Source organism: Argiope bruennichi, chromosome 3, assembly GCF_947563725.1.
Source record: "Argiope bruennichi chromosome 3, qqArgBrue1.1, whole genome shotgun sequence".
Taxonomy (NCBI): domain Eukaryota; kingdom Metazoa; phylum Arthropoda; class Arachnida; order Araneae; family Araneidae; genus Argiope; species Argiope bruennichi.
In genome coordinates this window covers 34,939,237-34,960,574 of record NC_079153.1, presented here as the reverse complement: position 1 = coordinate 34,960,574, position 21,338 = coordinate 34,939,237, and the positions used below count along the sequence as shown (strand labels likewise).

General features: G+C 29.9%; 1 non-coding gene across 1 annotated transcript; it reads right to left on the bottom strand.

Moving 5' to 3' along the window:
* Window positions 1-795: 795 nt before the first annotated feature.
* On the bottom strand, window positions 796-868 carry Trnat-cgu (transfer RNA threonine (anticodon CGU)). The gene has a single exon. It is a non-coding gene; the product is annotated as a tRNA-Thr (tRNA).
* Between the last annotated feature and the right edge of the window lie 20,470 nt (window positions 869-21,338).

The following is a 21,338-nucleotide window of genomic DNA, read 5'->3' as shown; positions in this document are numbered from 1 at the left end:
AAGGGATCTTTAAAAACTTATATGAAGCTTAATTTGAGAACGTAAGCATAAAATGACTTCCAAAGAATGCTCCCTCCAAAATTGTCAAATTCGAATCCCATCTAGAATATCTTGGATTTAATTAAAAGAGTTCTGTTTCTGTATTAACCCTTAAATGCATATTGTTGCCAATCGTCTATATCCAATTCAATTTAATTTCATCCAAAAACCCGTTGATAACCATAGACAATAAATCACGTATGAAAGAAAAAAGTTGACATTACTTTTGACGGGTAAGTTATATCGGTTTTTTTTTTTTTTTTACATTTGAATGTGGTGGGTTATGAAATTTCAAGTGTGTTACTTGAAGAGATAGTTTCTATTGTCGCGTTCCCTATAAAAGAGTAATCTATCTAATTGTTAAAAAAATTACTTTTAATATATTGTCAGATATCAATGTTTTATGTTGTATTTAAAAATTATATTTTATACAAGTTAGATTTTTGGGAATTATTGTATTCTGCCAAAAGTCTACATACAATTTTTTTCAAAATAAATATATCACATTATTATCCGGATTTTTTTATTATTTTTTTACGTGACCTATGACTATTCTTCTATAATAAACGATTTTTAAAAAAAAAATTTAAAACAAATAATCATACATTTAAGAGTTAAATCCACCGCCTATCATAACCATACTTGACTAAAAATTCAAAAATGAAATCGATGCATCGGTAAAGTAAGCCCGCTTCCTAAATATTAAACGAATATTGTTTTCATTTTCTTTAAAAAACTTATTTCGCCTGCACCATAAGCCACCAGTGAGGTTTGAACTCACGACCCCTGGTTTACGAGACCAGTGCTCTAACCACTGAGCTATGGTGGCTACAGGCAGCTGTATCAGGATTATACTTAGAGTCGGTCGTTTCTTTCGTTGATTTTTATATCACTTTCATTCATCTTTATGACTGTCATAAAGAAAGAAAATGGGATTTAACAGATGATTTATTTGCATTATTTAAATAGCAGCACTCGTATGAACAAATATAAATCAATAAAATAATACACTTTATAGCTTCCTTGGAGTATTATCTTCCAGAACAAACAATAATTGTTTTTTTTCCTTCTGTATTTTGAATGACTTTTTAAAAACATTCTCCTGCTTTTTTGATATTTTTGTATAATTTATCCATTTTGCAATGCTATGTTAAACGAAAAAACGTCATAAAGATAATTATCAGATTGCATTAGAAGAAAATCGTTTTTCGAATCTTGTAGCTTGTTAATTATTTTTGACACTGAAATATTAATTCCTGATTTATAGTTAGAGAGAGTTTTATAGTTTAGTTAGAGAGATTTATAGTTTCAGAGATAATCTTTCATCCGAGTATTAGACCGGATATAATGTTATATAATTTAAAAAATACTTCTTTATAAGTAGTTATGTAGAAGTTTAACTTGTTTATTTATTAAATAACTTTTTTATGTAAATAATGTGTTTTTATTCGCTGGTGATTGTTAGATAACGAGTCATCTGACTCATGATAGTTTGTTGTCAGTATTACTTGAAATATTTAATGAAAATTATCATTGTCTTAATAAATATTTATATTACACTTAATGGTGAAATGATATCAAAGAAGGAAAAGTAAAGCTTTAATTAACACCAAAATAACAGCAAATGAATTTAAAACATTATTATTTGTTACTTTTATTTTTAGATACACTTTTTGTGACAACACTAATGAACAACTTTCCGGTTTGTTACCTTTTCCGAGTAACGGGAATTCTTCGTCTCTCGGCTAACAATCGTCTGAATACCTAAACAATATATGCGTTGACCCTACATTGTTTTTTTTTTAAGTAGTAATGAGGCGTCCAGTGATATCAGATGAAGAAAAAATTTGAAGAAAAGTTTAACGATTTTAAGAAAATTTTTATTTAATTTGTAATTTTTTTTTTAATTTTATGTTTTAATTTTTTATTTCTGCCGAAAAAACTAAAATTATTATGAGATTACTTCTGAATTTTAACTAAAGTTAAAATATTTCTTTTTTTTTATTATTTCTGTTTAAGCTTTTTTTTTGTTTGTTTGTTTATGACATTTTTAAAACAGTTTGTTTTTATTTACTTTTGTTGTCTAGAGGGAGAGAGAGAGAGAGAATCAATCTCTTAGGAAACTCCACTAACTTAAGGATCATAATTCGAAGACAGCATTGGGATTGACGAATGAAAGCCCCTTAGTCTTCTTATAGATTAATTCCGGCTGAAGGTACTTAAATCTGTGATTTTTAAATTAAATCGACCAGTATGATTATGGGATTAATTATTTTGGGATTGTAGAAAATAGAAATATATTTCACGTTTAAGAGAAAGTAGAAACCTTTAGTTTCGCAGTCATTAAATGAATTAATTGTAAGATCGATAATCATATGAGAAAAGTTATAAGAAGTAAGAATCAAGAATTTTGAACAAAATTTTATAACCATAACTTTCAAAAAATATCTCAAAATTTTTATGTGAACCTAAGGCAAAGAAAGGCTTAGCTAAGGTGACAAGAGATCCTTGTATCAGCATTCGTTTATAACGGTATAAAATGGCATCTAGATAAGTATACAAATACATCTATAATAATTTTTCTAGGTTTAAATTCAGGTCATTTTTTAAACTGAACCCTTAATCCTATTCGGTGTTTTAAATGATTTTAAAGAAATAAAAATTGTGGTAAATAATTCGAAATTGATTCAGGATGATTTTTTCAATAAACGCTGTAAAATAGCTTTTTTTTTTTTTTTTTTTTTCAATTTTGCATAAAATAGAGCGAAAAACTTTTATGAAATTAAAAATTGCTAGTTTAATGCCAAATGTTTGCTTAAAAATTGCAAAACTTTTTCTATTTTTTTTTTTGGGGGGGGGGAGGGTGCGAAATACACATGAGCAAAATTCTTTTTGTTTAGAAATTTTATCAAGTTATTTCTTTAAAATATGATGATAGCTTTATAAATATATTAACCATTTTCCTGAACTAAAACATAAACTTCATTTTTATTCAATCTTTATATATTGGTGTTTGATTGATAAATAAGATGTAAATTCTTTTTTCACTCTGTGGAGTTATTAAAATACATATAGAATATTTTTTTAATGAATTAGAATATATTGAAAATATATTCGGTGCTTAGAATATATTGAAAAATTCTACCAAATTTGGAGAAAAAAAATTAAATTTTTAATTATGAAGTTTTTTGTGAGAGAATTCTACCAAAATTTAGAATTAAAGAAACTTTTAGGGAAATATAAAAATTAATGTAACTTCCTAAGAAATAAACTTTTATGGAAATATAAAAATTAATGTAACTTCCTAAGAAATGAACTTTTATGGAAATATAAAAATTAATGTAACTTCTTAAGAAATATACTTTTATGGAAATATAAAAATTAATGTAACTTCCTAAGAAATAAACTTTTATGGAAATATAAAAAATAATGTAACTTCCTTAGAAATAAACTTTTATGGGAATATAAAAATTAATGTAACTTCCAAAGAAATAAACTTTTATGGGAATATAAAAATTAATGTAACTTCCTAAGAAATAAACTTTTATGGAAATATAAAAATTAATGTAACTTCCTAAGAAATGAACTTTTATGGAAATATAAAAATTAATGTAACTTCCTAAGAAATGAACTTTTTTGGGTATATAAAAATTAATGTAACTTCCTAAGAAATGAACTTTGAAACAAAATTCAATCGCTCTTTTTTTAAAATTATTTAGAACAGAAGATTGCTCTTACTTTTTAAAAATAACAGAAGGTTCCAGTTGTTGACATTGCTATGAATAACAGGCTCGGGCAGGTTTAATAACTGATTTGGAGCGCAACAGTTATTGAGATACAGACAGTCCTTTTGGCAAACAGCACCTCACGTTCTCTCCAGCAGCAGGTGATAACTACAGAAGCCATGATACAAATAATCTGAAGAAGACAATACCTTCTCTCCAAGTCCCTTCAAAAGATATTAGAATTGGCTTTAAGTCCATGAAAAAACATCAAGAAGCGTAATAATGAAGTTTTTCTGAGCATAGTCGCTTCAACTGACTATAAAAATTACCTAATAGGAAAAATAGAAAAAAAAAAAAAAAAAAAAGCAGTTGAGGAGGAAGATGAAGAAAAAGAAAGAGGAGCAAAGCGAGTTCAAAACTAGCGGAAGTGGTCTCCCTAAAACTGTCTCGCATATCCTTTAATAAAAATGTTATACCAGAGAACCCTTTGTATGGTATTCACATCAATAGTTACGAAATATTAAACTTTGGCATGAATCCAGCATTTTTACTGAATCTATATCGTCATTCTTCGATTAATTTGGTTAATAATATCCGATAATCGAATTTGTGTTTTAGATGCGTTTTCCCCAACCGATTGAAACAAACATGTGATATATATATATATATATATATATATATATATATATATATATATATATATATATATATATATATATCAAATTTTAGAGTTATCATGTTTCTGTTCAACCCATTGTTCAAATTTTCAACCCATTGTTGGTTTTGGCTCAAAATTTGACAGATGTCTTCTCTTTAGATGTTAAATATGTGTACCGAATTTTATCTATCTAGTTTTCTTCATTTTGAATTTATCGTGTTAAGTTATGTCCAGACAGATGGACGGACAAAATTTCCCTGATTTACAAATTCGGTATAAGGACCGTATACCAAATTTTATTCTTCCAGCTCTAAACATTTTTGAACTGTTTTTGTCGCGTATGGGCAGACGGGCATTTTCCAAAAAAAAAAAAAAAAAAAAAAAAAAAAAGTTTTTCGAGCTTAGGGAGATTTAAAACGTGGAGATTTGATTCGACAAAATTTCGAATTCGAATTTCATACATTTACCATTGCAATATCTCATACGTTTTTGAGATATTGCAATGGATTGGACTGACATATTTCTCATTAAATTTCTTCCAAAATTTGATATAAACTTACGATTTTATTGTCCAGAATGCGTATGAAATTTCATCTCGTTTATAAATTATCCTATTCACATTGCAGACTGACAGACATTCCAAAGATGTTTATTCAACTAAATCTCAAGAAATCAATTCTTTTGGTAATTACATTATTTCTATAACTTGCATAAAAAAATTGAGGAACCTTGTTATAACATACTAATGTTAATAACACTAAGCTAATGCTATAAAATACATTTAGCCAAATTTTCCAACTTCTTCCTTTCTATTTTTCAACACAATTTTTTAAATTTTTAGAAATCTTTATCATCTATGTTTTCACTCCCTTCTCACGTCTTCGATCTGCCCTCCATCCCGTCTGACTTGCACCAATATCCTCAATCCCCTTTCATATTAAAAGGTTACGCCATCGAATGTTTTTCCAGAGTTGGAACACTTCTTCCCACAGAGTAGGGTCGCGTGTAGTGTCAGTAATAGCCCTCTGGCTGAGTGAGTGCAGATGAAAAAAACACCTCCCCCAAGCCCCTTCCCCTGTCAGCCCTCCCCACCATTTTTTATAGTCTTCATTATTATTCGCTTCCCGTTCGCACTCACTCCATGTTCATCAGAAGATAAATATTTTCATTGGTCGATTTTCATCTTGGCACGGGTGGATTTTTCGATGTCGGGGACTTTAAGTGGATCGGGGATTCAACCCGGTCGAGATCTCTGTGAATTGGGAGAGCGGGAAGTTGGCTCGCTGCACCTGCTACTCGACACTCCAACCATTGATTGGTCATTTGGAATGAAGGGCGGATGAGGAAAAACGAGCCGCCTAATTTTGTCTGGTCGATTGATTAGGCTGTTCCAGGATTATTTTGTTCTAGAATTATAAGATCAAATGATCAATAGACGTTTCTGGGAAAAGACAAGCTTTTTATCGGAATTTTTTTTTTATATATATATTTATATTTTACCGGGTATTATTATGCAGTTGAAGCTCACTTATACGTCACTGTTATAAAAGAAAATAAACCTAGATATGAAATCAACGACTAGGCTAGAATGTGATAATATAATAGCGGTATTATTATGCACTTAATGATTAAGGCTTCTATTAGCATTGTTTAAAATCACCTATGCGTCATTATTATAACAGAAAATAAATTTATGCGTCTCTGTTATAAAAGAAAATAAACCTAGATAAGAAATCAAGGACTAGGCTAGAATCTGATATTTTAATACCGGTATTATTATGTACTTCATGATTAAAGCTTCTATTAGCATTGTTTAGAATCTTTTATGCGTCTCTGTTATAAAAGAAAATAAACCTAGGTAAGAAATCAAGGACTAAGCTAGAATCTGATATTTTAATACCGGTATTATTATGTACTTAATGATTAAAGCTTCTATTAGCATTGTTTAGAATCACTTATGCGTCTCTGTTATAAAAGAAAATAAACCTAGGTAAGAAATCAAGGACTAGGCTAGAATCTGATATTTTAATACCGGTATTATTATGTACTTAATGATTAAAGCTTCTATTAGCATTGTTTAGAATCACTTATGCGTCTCTGTTATAAAAGAAAATAAACCTAGATAAGAAATCAAGGACTAGGCTAGAATCTGATATTGTAATACCGATATTATTATGCACTTAATGATTAAGGCTTCTATTAGCATTGTTTAGAATCACCTATGCGTCACTATTATAAAAGAAAATAAACCTAGATAAGAAATCAAGGACTAGGCTAGAATTTGATATTGTAATACCGGTATTATTATGTACTTAATGATTAAAGCTTCTATTAGCATCGTTTAGAATCACTTATGCGTCTCTGTTATAAAAGAAAATAAACCTAGATAAGAAATCAACGACTAGGCTAGAATCTGACATTGTAAAAGAGATATTATAATAATTTAATGATTAGGGCTGCTTTTATTAGCATTGTTTGAAATTTATTAACTTTTGCTTCACAGCAAGCTAGTGATAAAAAATGAAAATAATAAAAAAATTTGTTCAGTAAAATATTATCTTCTTTTAGAAATTATCAATTAAAAATACAAGGCACAAATTATGTACTATTTTTATTTTAGAATCATGGAAAACTATTTTAGTTCGCCGGGAATATTTATGTAATAATTTCATCTAAATCGCGTAACTTTAAGTATATAATTTTGATGAGAAAATATTTTAAGGCATGAAATTGTGACAGAGATCAAAATCCTGTTATTTTAATAGCTTTATATCTGTTCTATTCATTGTGCGTATGAATCATTCGAAAAGCCTCAAATGCCATGACATCAAAGATATTCAGAAGGCATAACTGATACAAAGAATCTGACATCTAACTTTTAAGGCATTGTAACTGCCTTATTTCTGATAAATACTACAAAAGTTATAAACTGAATCCTTTTTCCTTAGCTGTCAGCAATGGAAAGAAAGTCACACGATTAAATATTTGATGATGCAATGAAAATGGATTGAATTTCAGGACAACAATGAAATATGATATTGAAAATCATGCAAATGAATAAAATAATAAAATTCATAAAAAATTACAATTATTCGTTATTATTAAAAAACAATATTTTTTTAATTTTAAAATGATGAAAAAATTTAGTTTTATGCAGTAATATATTCAAAAGTCATAGCAAAAGACGTATTTAAAAAAAATAATTAAATAAAATTTGAAAAAGAAACCGCTCTCACGTACACATTTCCAACTTCTAAAGTTTCTTTGCATTCATTAGTTCTGACATATATTATTATTTTTTAATTTTTTTTTTCACATCTGGCATTCTTATACGAGCATGCTGTCTCATGCTTCTATCAGAAAAATATATGAAAAATAGTCAGTATATGAAAAATAGTTAGAACAGTCAGAAACAGTTTGTTAGTTGTTGCGAGTGTTCCGATTTTTACTTTCTCTTATGTGAAGTATGGAGGAATATTGTAATCGTTAAAAAAGAGACTCGAGAGTTTCCTGAGTCTCTACATTCCAGACCTCTCTGAGTTGCAAAATACACTTTCGGCGTTACGTCTGTCTGTCTGTGAACACAAAAACTCAAAAATATTTTGAGCTCAACGGCTGAAACTCTGCATATGGAATTTAGACTGAATTTGTGGATTTCTATCGAATTTTGAACGAAATTCATTCACAATTAATCTCTCTGTCTGGTTGTTTCAGTACATGTCAGTTCTATAACTATAAAGCACAAAGAGCTAGGAAGATGAAATTCGCCACATAGGTTTCGCATTTAAAATATAAATACTTATCAAACTTTGAATCAAATCCATCAAATAGTTGACCGTCTGTCGATCTGTAAATAATAATAACATTCGATATGTTTGGTATTGTGACTACAACTGTAGGATTTTTTTGTCAATATCGGCCAGCAAAAAAGGCTCATAAAAATACATATTCTTGAGATAAATTCAGTAAAAATGCTAGATTCATGCTGGAGATCTATATTTCATAACTATCGTTTACCAATATCATACAAGGTATTTTCAGCCTTGAAGGGGCTAAGAACTTTATTGGAGGGTATGCAAGAACGTTTCGACGAGGCTACCCCCTCTGGTTTTCCTTCCTGTTGAAGAAATTTTAAATGTAAGAGATGTGGTATTGTTTGTTAAAAAAATAATAATCTAAACTTTTTTCTCGGAAATATTTAACGATAATAATAAACTCTGTTTGTATTGAAATGTTTTCTTACTTATTATATGAATTTTTTAAAATCATTTTTATTGTTAAAAAAAGCCATAGGATTATTATTTCTTAAAAGTGCAATAGCAGCCATAATTTTTTAAAAATTGTTTCAGCAATTGTTAAAATGTTAAATGATTCATTCCCCCCCCCTCTTTAATGCATAAATAAATAAATAAAAATATTCTTTAATTGTTTCCACCCATGAATGAACAATTTTGAAATACTGTTGACTTGAATTAACTGCTGCTAAGTCATGTTAAATTGCATTTACTTAGCAACGTTTGAATCATTTAAAATATACTTTAAATCTTTTTGGTAAACGTTTTATTAACACATTTCAGATCATGCATATTTATATTTCACTGGCGTATAATTTCTTGATAATTTGCTTCATTCTATTTCAAAGTTGTTGGATTATAACTCGATTTCAACTCGTTTCAAAATTGTTTTGAAATCAATTCCATATTCAAATTCCATATTCAATTCCCATTCCATTTCCTATTCTTCAAGACGTATAAATTATGTCCGCTAATTAAAAAATGTGGAATATAAAATAAAAATGTTTAGTAAAAGCTTAACCTTAATCCATAATTACTTTCCATAATACATAAAACATTTAATTTTTTTTAAAAATTTTTGATATTATAAATAATGATTATTGTTTGACTTTATCAATAAAAATATAAAATTCTCTTTTCGTAACCTCTATAACCTTGAAATAATATTACATCTTCTAAAACAAAATTATTTTATTTACAATTGCCATTCCATTTTCTTAGGTGATGAATTCCACTAATAATAAATAACATTTGACATAAATAATGCCCAGCCTAAGTCCTTTAACTTTCATGCCTCATGGCTTAAAAAAAAAAAAAAGATTGCAAATATAATATCAGCAACCACCCATCGTGAAATATTTATTCTCATATTCCGCATCTTGATCCAATCTTAATATTTAAACACGCTCCCCTGTATTATAAAAGATTATTGTTATAGAAAATCAAAATTGAAAATATTTGAAATATGTTGAGTGGAAAATGGAAAATTTGTTTTCGATTTCGTATTTGAAAATTCTTGACCTGTCAGCAAAAGACTCACAAACAGGTTCAAAGGGAACAAGTTTAAAGTTTCATAAACTTTTAAGACACTATTATATGAAAATTTTATTCAACTTTTAATGGTAAACAAAAAGCACACTTTAACGCTTTTGCTGTCTTTAGAATAGCTAAACATCCCAGATTTTTGTACAGCGTCCTTTATTTGATATTAATTTTAATTAAATATCCTAAACGGTCCTGATTTCCATTTTAAAAATTAAAAAAGTTGTTAAAAATGCTGCTTATAAACATATTTTAGCGGATGCGTCGCCGAAAGGAAGGAACTTTTGAAAATTTTAACTTCGACTTATTTCGCCGCGGGAGGTATAATTTCCATACAAAGAACAAATGATGCGTCAGTCTGCATTGCGACACAAGAGCAAAACAGAAAGAAATTTTCCCCTTCATTGATTTTAATATGAGATTTTGATAGGGATTTCTTTGACACCTGTAGACTTAGAAAAGGGAATCTTAGGTATCTTTAAAAGAATGCTGTAAGCATTAATAATTTTTATCCCTTCACTTGGAGCGTGAGAAAATGATGAAATCAGCAGTTTTATAGAGCGCATGTAGAATCAAATAAAAAAGTGGGAATTGGATCAGAAAATAAGAGAACATTTTAGAATGAAGGTATTCAGACGATTGCTAGCCAAAGACGAAACATTTCTGTTACTCGAAAAAGATAAACAAACCGAAAGGTTATTCATTAGTGTTGCCACACTCGTCGAATCTAAAAGTAGAATTAGTAAATAATATCATTTTAAATTCAATTATTGTTAATTTGGTGTTCATTAAAGCTTTACTTTTCCTGTTTTGTCACCATTTCACAGTGAAGTGTAATATAAATGCTTACAACGTCAGTATAATAATTTTCATTAAATATTTCAAATAATACTGACAAAACAAACTTTAAATGTCACGGGTCAGATGGCTCGCTATCTACCAATCACAAAGCGAATAAAACACAAAGTTTACATTTAAAATTTTTTTTATAATAGATAGATATATTAAATTCTGAAAAATACTGCTTTTGATATTTCACAATCTATAGAATATGGTGATCTTTGATTGAATCAGTATTTTATAAAAGGCTCTTCATTTCTTTCCTCAGGTTCAATTTTTGGTGGTTTCGCACCCCCTTTTGCGATAATTCTTGTATTCTAAATTAAAATGACGTGCATTTCATTGGCTAAAATTTTTCTAGCTAAATCTAATTGGAGTAGCTCTTATCTCTTGTGCCTTTCAAGGGCACAAATTCGTTTATGGATACACCAGTATTTGTCCAATCACAGAAGAAGCAAGAAATAATATGTTGAATTGAAAATCAAAGATATGTATTAATCGAAACACCAGATGATAGACCATATAAAAGGACTCTAAGCAGATGCCAGCATTAAAAATAATAAAGAAAAGACAGAAAACAAAAATTGCAATATCATCCGGAAAAGGTTAAGTGTTAAACTACCAGTCGATAACACTTGTATATTACAGGTAACATATTCATACATATCAATAAACTATGATGCTATCTTAAGGTAAGAGTATCAGGTAAACAAAACTAATACAGATTGAAAGTATCGAATAAATAAAACTGATACAGATTTAGAGTATCAGGTAAACAAAACTAATACAGATTGAAAGTATCGAATAAATAAAACTGATACAAATTAAGAGTATCAGGTAAACAAAACTAATACAGATTGAAAGTATCGAATAAATAAAACTGATACAGATTTAGAGTATCAGGTAAACAAAACTAATACAGATTGAAAGTATCGAATAAATAAAACTGATACAAATTAAGAGTATCAGGTAAACAAAACTAATACAGATTGAAAGTATCGAATAAATAAAACTGATACAGATTAAGAGTATCAGGTAAACAAAACTAATACAGATTGAAAGTATCGGTTAAGCAAAGCTGGTACAGATTAAGAATATCAGGTAAACAAAACTGGTATAGATTAAGAGTATCAGGAACTAGTATCAGTTTCTGGATTCGATTTTTATCAATTGGTAATCTCTTCTACCGCATTTGTTTTCAAACGGGTGATGTATCAAAGTGCCCAATATATCACATTAATATATTATTTATATTGATGATATATTGTGATGTTTTTAACAACATATATTTCATTCCCAGCCATTACTGCTCATTTCCTCATTTAATAGTTCACAAACTATTGAAAAATACCACCTTCTCCTAAATTAACTATAAACAATGCCTTGCCTTTTTTCTTCTCAACCATCCGTCTGTCAATTCAAGGCCACTGGCCAAATGACTATCAATATCTTTTCTGATGAAGCGAAATCCCGATTTGGTTCTGTAACAGTATCAATTGTATTGGCATCAGTATCAATTTCATATCAATATCAACCACAAGTCACGGCGCAAGTACAGGAGGCGATACCCATCGAATATACAGCTTCATTCCGGCGGGAAAAGAATCAATTACCGGCTGTATCAGCAATCGAGTATCGTTATCAACTTATACCTGACACAACAAAACTGGAGAAACAATCTTTATTTTGATGTGATTGATTGTTCTAGTTCTGAACATTCTTTTTCTAGTCCCGATCCTCTAGTCACAGATTTAAAGTCATAAATTTATTCATTTTTTAATGTGGTCTCGCTGGATCTTTCTTTTTGAAAGGAAATTCAATTATTCTCCATTCTTGGCGAGAGAGCAGAATTATTTCTGTGCAACGTTTGAATTCCATTTGACTAAAGTGTTGAAAATGAACAGGCGATAAGATGAACATTTTCTAAAGAAAAAAGATTTCGAGCACATTTTTGCTCTCATAATAAATACTATTGGAGTATTTTACTTTTTACAAGTAATATTTGTGCACTGTCTTACATGCTGTAATCTTTGGGATTTCAATTGATTTATGGATATAAATGATGTAAATAAAGAACCACATCCAAAGCTTGTGGAATGAAAGGCATCTGGATATCTTCAACATATGTTTAAATTTGCTTGTTTTGAAATATTACACACATGCATGGATTTTATTTCTTATTAAACTTGTGAGAAGGCATCTCGGATATGCAATATAACCGCAATTTTTAAATATTGATCGGAAATTAAATTAGATGTTAAATTAAATTAAGTCACGAATTTTATTTGGAAGAAAATAGCTCGCAAAAATGTTGTTAGATCCAGTTGTTTGAATTAGATTGAAAATGGTAATATGAGTAAATGCTCTTTAACATCGTCTTTAATTAAAATGATGGTATTTTACTCTATGACACAGAATGGAATGTTTTCGATTGTTTCATTTTTTTCACTGATAAAAAAAGATTAAAGGAAGGACTTAAAAAAATATCGACTTTATTTAATTTTCCAAAAAGATAACTTTTGAACGATTCTCTTTTCCAGCTCTTACAGTACACCGAATAAGGTCATCAGAATGACCTATGAATAATGATCCATGAACTGACCTGAATAGGAAAAATAGTGTGAGTTAAATAAATTATTTTCTCATTTTTTATAAAGTTTTTTTTTAACATTTCTGATGATCAACTATTTGATAATTTCTTACATTATTGTTATCATCAAAAAAAAAAAAAAAATACGGAAACCAGTAAGAAAAAATATTATAATCATCAAAAAATTGGAATTTGAGATTTTGCCGTATTTCTACGTTTCAGACTTGCCAAAAAATTGGTACTATGCCTATCCGTGAACACGATAACTTAAAAATACTTTGAAGGAAATAAATTTGGTCTTTGTACCAAATGTGTAGATATATATACTAAATTTTAAATGATATATATTTTATATTTATTATTTTTTTGAAGAAATAGTGTCTATCTGAAAGCCAGTGAACATGATAATTACAAAACGTATAAAGAGCTATATGATTAAAATTTGGTACACAGTTTTCGCATATAAACTCTAAATATGTGCCGAAAATTTTTGAACAAATCTTTTGAAAGTGTTCACCAACGTTTTAGGTCGTACTTTCGTATGTTTGTAAACGCGATAGCCCAAAAATGTGATGACTGAAATAAATAAAAATGTATGTTCCTGAAATTGAAGTTCTGTGTCAGATTTTGATTTCAATAGGATTGAAAAAAAAAGCCTCAATGTTCTTCATTACATTACGAAGAACAAATATCTCATATGCTGTACTCTAAAAATAAAGTTTGGGCAGTTTTGGTATTCATTGTTTTCGAACGCTTATGGTTTCACCTTTTTATGCAAGTGGTGGGGGGATTATTTTATTGGGAGTATGCGAGGAAGGTTCAGAGAGATCAATTACGCTATTATTTTACTTGATAAGGAAGAAAAACAGCGACACAATCTAAGCAGAGATATTTCCGAAAATTTACTCATACTTTCTAAAAAGAATATTTTCTCCTCCCCCCCCCTCCTCCATAAAATAGTGAACCTAAGGCAAGCACGTATATGACTAACTGCACTAATTTTTATTTTTAGACTCCCGCATATTAACATTTTCCGATTCATAGCATTGTAAAGCAAACCAAGTATGGAACTCTTTTTGCCGACTTATTTAAAACCAAAATTTGATATTGTACTACAGTTTTAGTTACAAGTTTACATACTATATTTTATTTATCCTGTAAAAGGGAAATCCGACAAATTCGATATTTTTCATCGATTACGATACTGCTCGCGTAAAAAGGCAGGTAGGCTTCCGGTGCAAGAATTTTGTTTAAAATTTGGCAGAAATTTATAAATTTGGTGTCGAGATCACTTGCTAAATTTCACCTCTCTAGCTCATATCATTTTTGAGCTATTCTAAGTTTATAAGCAAATATGCATACATGATTCCAAAAATGTGTTGTCAGCCCCGGGGTGGATGGGTGGTCTGAAACGGGTAAATCCGACAAATTCGATTTTGTTTTCGATTACGATACTTTCTTTTCGTATACAAGTAAATGAAAAGCATCGAACCGGCAATCTTCAAGAGTCATAGAACTAAACAAACAAGTACCACATAAATCCCACCCTCCGCGCCGTGAATCATATAGCAGTCGCACATACTGCCTTTCTGTTTGGACACCAGCAAATCTCTCAGCGCTTCCATTCACGCTTGTTCCCTTATTTTCTTTAATTAAAAACCATCGCCATTCCGGAGATTTATCGACCCGTAATTAAACATGACGAACTGACCTCTTCCCACTAACGCCCCATCGCGAAAAACTGGTGCAAGGAAAATAAATTCATCTCGACAGTTCAGAGGAACGGACGGACGGACGGACTTTTTTTTTTTTGTTCATCCTCATCAACGAAATAAATAAAATAAAAACCGCAGTGTACAAGATGAGGCGGAACAGTGGGGCCATGTGTTGTACTTGTGGTATCAGGTTGGAACATTCTATCTCTCGCGCTGCCATTACCGTTCATCATGTTGGGGAAAGATTCAAACATTCCATTTCCCATTAATCTGTCGAATGGAAATAATTCCTGTGGAAGTAAAACAACCCTTATCAACCGAATAGCAGACGATCCGAGTATGCGAGTCATATATTTTCTTCCATTGTAAATCTGGGGGTGATGTGGAGGAATGTAAGCGTAATCATTTCTCGAGTACTGCTAATTTCACGATAGAAGTTCTGCCACATGCGATCTGTCTGGGAGGTCTGGAGTTGGACGCAAGCGAATAGGTCCTGAAATCGTGAAATACTTTGGGCTTCTGAGGTCCCACCACTTTTCTCCAAAAAGAGATCTTAAGGAGTTCTAGCTATAACTTTTTAGACGGACAAAATAAGCTGCAAAGTGAATGCATTCAATTAAAAATGAATAAATAAGCTGATAAATAAATAAAAAATAACAATTAAAATATAAAAATAGTTACAACTGTTTCAAATAATTAGTAGGAAATAAAAAATTAAATAGTATTATTATTTTTTCAATCAAAGTGATTCATGTCGGTTGATATCGAGGAGATCATACAATTTTTTTATGGTAATGTATAATAAATTTGAGAAACATTTAACTGAAATAACCAGATTTTTTTTAAATTTCCTAACTGAATGCTAGCTTAGAAGCTTTTCTTTCTAATTTTACCTTCTACATGCATAAAATTGTGGACGGGCAACTGGGAATGCTATAAATGCTCAGACTTTTATTTTCAGAGTCCCTTAACTCACAGTGCTTCGTAGCATGGTAAAGAAAACAGGTACTTGTGTATTAATTGCATGGCATTTGCGGACAAATTACTAAAGGTCGATCTTTGTTATGAATCTAAAGTTTTTATTGAATCTATGTCGCAATGCTTACTTAATGTCGAATTTAATGCAGAAAAGCGAGCTAAGGTCTGCAATGTTTATTATCTATGCTTGTATTTTATCCCGGACATAACCCAAAAGTGTTCCAAAAAGTAATCTCCAGAACAATTTTTAATAATTGGAACATTAAGATTAGGAAAATATACTACTTTGAATTTTCACTGTTGGATTAAAATATTGTGTGTTAAATTAAATAATAAAAGTTAAAATTGCTCTCTGAAAAAAAGTTAGGGTTAAAATGTGTAACTTTAAAAATAATCTGTGACGAATTTCTGATTAAGTAGCCTAGGCAGCTGACCTAGGACTACTGGCCTGTGAGGAGATCGTAAGCATATTAATTAAAAATGTTATTGGTCTTTTTACCAAATAAATAAATTCTTAAAATAAATATTCCATGAATGACAAAATATTAAGATAATGTTAGCACTTAGTTCATCATAATGAATCAAATTCCTCACGAAATCACGAAAAATTGACTTAAAATAAACTGTTAACATTTTGATTAAGTTAAAAAATATTTTGAAATGCGAAATTGTTGAACTGATCAGTTTACAAAAAGACGAAATTTTAAAATGCATAGTCTATTGTCGCAAAATGCTTAAACTTACCACTGAGTACTACAACCAGCCGCCTTGTGCGAAATTGTACTATTAAAGTATCATTTGTCGAGTTATTTGGTAATGTTTACATACTGATTCAAAATAAAGAACTAAAATGAGAAAAAAATCTATTTTTTAATCAAACCAATTAAATAAAAAAATTTAATGAAATCTGCGATCGCAAATTTCAAGTTATCATGTGAGAACATTATTATTTTTAAGTCATTATTTCTCTTAATTTATTTAAGTCATTAACCTGTTTAAACCGGTTTGAAACAATCACGAGACTTCTCTATCGGTCGCTATCCCCCCCCCGCCCCCTTTCTCTCTATATATATATAATGATAATTTTTTAAAACTTTCATTTTCAATTTTTGTAGCTGGCAGACAAAGTTTTGGAGCTCGACCGATTTTGAGATGAAATAACAGCTATGATGCCATAGTTCTACGTCAACCTTTTAAAAACGCTGTCTGCTGTCAAAGAAGCATACGTAATAATAAAGCAATACTGGTAAAAGCAGGTCAACCTTTTAAAAACGCATCTGCTTTCAAAGAAGCATACATAATAATAATGCAATACTAGTAAAAGCAGATAAAAAAATATGTGCGATTAAAAGATGATGATGAACATTGCCATTTATGCTTTATTCATTGCCTATGCGATTTCGAGCTTCACTATTCATAACCTACGCGCTTTCGAGCTTCAAAACCCCCTAACAGAAACAATATCACGTTCTTACATGATAAAAAGACATTTTAAAACGATATTTTGCGTTAGTTATATATATATTAAGTATACTGCATCTTATTATATGAAGTAATAAGTAAAATAAAACTCGTCTTAATAATATTAAATATTAATGTGATCAGCTTTTCTTTTGAATAAATGAATTATGCATGGACATTATTTAACATTCTCTGATGGGAAACCCTGCGTAAAAAGATAGTGTTATATTTATAACTTTCATAAAGAGTCATTTTATTCTTCAACAACAACTTCTGTAATTAGCATAAATTACTCTCTTATCTCATTTCACGGAATCTCCTGATGAAGCTTGCACTCAGACAAATACACTAAGTTACGGATGAATGATTATTAAGAGAGAAAAAAAAATCTATTGCTCATCAAAATAAAAGCAGATTGCTAATGGGACTTTTATTCTAGTAAATGAGTGAATTATGGTTTGATTAGCAATTATTTTCATCTTTTTTTTTTTTTTTTGAGTTATTACTTTTTTCTGAGTTTTCTGAGTTTCATATGCTTATCCGTATTTTTGAAATAATATTTTACCTCTAATTTATGTTGCTGCAATAGATGAAGTTTATTTTTCATATTATAGGATGTATTTTTTTTTCTGCTACATGTTAATTCATTCAGTAAAATTATTTTTTTTTTTTTGTAGTAACAACATTATTTTTCTTTAGTAAAAGCCTACTTACAACTAGCAGGAGTGGTCTCTCTAAAACTTTCTCGCATGCTCTCTGATAACTTTGCCGTGCCAGAGAACTCCATGCGTGGCTTTGGCGTACAGCAGTTACGAAATAATAACTTTTGGAGTGAATTTAGCATTTTTATTGAATCTATTATGTCATCATTGACGAGTTATTTGGCTATTAATCCCTGGCATGTGCAATTAATAGTATCCAAAACTCGAATTTGTGTTTTAGACACTTTTTTTTTCCTCCAAACTATTAAAATAAAAATTTGACATAAAACTGCACTTGTAGTCGCAAAATCTCATACCAAATTTGATGATGTATTTAAATCATTACGTTTTTGAATTAAAGCGTTTACATGGTTCTGAAAATATAAACCGACTGATAGTGAAACTATAGTTGGATTTGACTGAAAATTTGACAGGTATTTATCTACACAAAAGATGTTAAATATGTGTGCCAAATCTTATCTGTCTAGCTTCGTAAAGATCGTGTTAACTTATATTCGAACAGACAGACAGAGGGACTTCCTCTGATTTAAATCACAGAATCATAAAATCACCACTTCTGATAGAAATCAGCAAATTTAGTGCAGTGACCGTATACCAGATTTCAACCATCTAGCTCAAAGCGTTTTTTTGAACTATCATTGGCACAGACAGACGGGCATTTTCTAAAAATGTGTTTTTTCCACTCAGGATGGTCCCACTAAAGTTTACTTTTTTGTTTTTAAATTTGCAAGTACATGAACAGACAATTACTATTATTATTATTATTATTTTCATTTTTACTTTCTCCTGTATGAAGTAACAATTAGAAAGAACTATAATCATCAAAGAATTCAGAATCCGAGATTTTGACGCTTCAGATCTCCCTGAATTTGAGCTTCTTGAGTTCCTTCTCCACGCGGCAGACCTTTCTGAGTTTGAAAAACACCAAAATGGTGTTATGCCTGTCTGTCTGCGAACACAATAACTCAAAAGCGCTTTGAGCTAGACGGATGAAATTTGGCATATGAATTTAAACTAGATATGTAGATTTCTATCAAATTTTAAACGTAGTTTACTCAGTAATAGTCTGCCTGTTTGGTTGTTAAAAAAGATAAGTGAACTCAATATCTACAAAGCATAAAGAGCGTGGTGGGTAAAATGGGCTTCGGTGTAGACTAAAAATATAGAAGACAGTGAAATTTGGAACCAAATCCCTGAAATAGTTGATCATCTGTCGATCTGAACTTTCACAAGCATGTAAACACGGTTATTCAAACATGCAACGGTTTAAATATATGAAAAAATAGTTGATCATCTGTCGATGTGAACTTTCACAAGCATGTAAACACGGTTATTCAAACATGCAACGGTTTAAATATATGAAAAAATAGTTGATCATCTGTCGATTTGAACTTTCACAAGCATGTAAACACGGTTATTCAAACATGCAACGGTTTAAATATATGAAAAAATAGTTGATCATCTGTCGATTTGAACTTTCACAAGCATGTAAACACGGTTATTCAAACATGCAACGGTTTCAATATAAAAAATAGTTGATCATCATATTTAAACCGTTGCGTGTTTGAATAACCGTGTTTACATGCTTGTGAAAGTTCAAATCGACAGATGATCAACTATTTTTTCATATATTTAAACCGTTGCATGTTTGAATAACCGTGTTTACATGCTTGTGAAAGTTCAAATCGACAGATGATCAACTATTTTTTCATATATTTAAACCGTTGCATGTTTGAATAACCGTGTTTACATGCTTGTGAAAGTTCAGATCGACAGATGATCAACTATTTTTTCATATATTTAAACCATTGCGTGTTTGAATAGTCGATCTGAACTTTCACAAGCATGTAAACACGGTTGTTCAAACACGCAACGGTTTAAATATATGAAAAAAGGAGTCCATAATGCACATTCGGTATTTTGATAGTACTTATATATTAGTCTAATCTCGGCGATTAATCGCCAAAAAAATCGCCCTGGATCGCACGCTAATAGGCTTTATCTAAACTGTTATTTCCTATTGATATGCACAAGTATATTTATTAGAGAGTATGCAAGAAAGTTTCGGGGAGATTAATATTATTCGCATTCAAAGAAATTCAAAACTCTGACAATCATTCAAATTTGGAAATCGAATTCGTTGGCAATTGTAATGCATTTCACTTAGTGCTTTATTTTCGATAAAGTAAAACAGATTCCTTAAAAGAGAGCAAAGATTAAATAATTTATTAGAAGCGATACAATTAAAAGTAAAATAGAAATTTGAACCCAAAATCCTAGTTAAGAACATTGCATTTCAGAATGAGATCAACAGAAAATGTTTTTTTTAAATTTATAAATACAATTCGATATATATATTTAAATATATTTTAGAGTTGCGTGATCGAATAAAAGGAACTTTTTTAAAATTTTAGAACTTTATCCCGGGAGATATAATTTGTACGGATAAAAAGCGGTTCTTGCCACTCTACATCGCGACACAAGAACAGAAGATACCAACAATATTCCTTCAGTTTTTTTACTATGAGATTTTGATAAGGATTTTTTTGATACATGTAGTCTTAGGAAAGGGAAATTTAAGTATTTTTAAAAGAATGTTGTAAGCATTAACCCTTCTTGCATAATTTTCTCTCTCTCTTTTTTAAAAAAAATAAATCATGGTGATATAATTTATGCTTTAGATTAAAGGGAAACTGTTTTAAAAAATCCTGGTATAAATATATAATAAAAAACAATTAAAAAATAGTATGTTGGAAATATCCATCATCATGCAAATTTACTTGTTAAGCTCAGTACAAAATCTTCACTGTCCTTCTTTTCTAAATTTATCCACTCATTATCGCTTTCATTAGCAAAAAAATAGATTAGTTATAAAAAATATTCAAGAAATCGCAGGTCTCTTCCAACCACAGCAAACTGACATGTTCAAACCCGTTATAATGATTGTAACATTTTATTTATTTATTCATTTATTTATTTTTTGTCAGCTACGTTCCTTATTACGCTTTAGTCGTGAAAAAAATCGCCAGCAATAACCAATTTAAAATACACCAGTTTTGAGTACAATTTTTTGCTCACTAAATGTTATGATAGAAATTCCCATCATCATGCAAAGAAGGGTAAAGAATTTTTATCCCTTCACTTGGAGCGTGGGAAAATGCAGAAGTGAGCAGTTTTATAGAGCGCGTGCTAGAATTAATTAAATAAAAAGTGGGAATTGGATCAGGAAATAAGAGACAATTTTATAATGTAGTTAATATGAGCTAAATAAAGA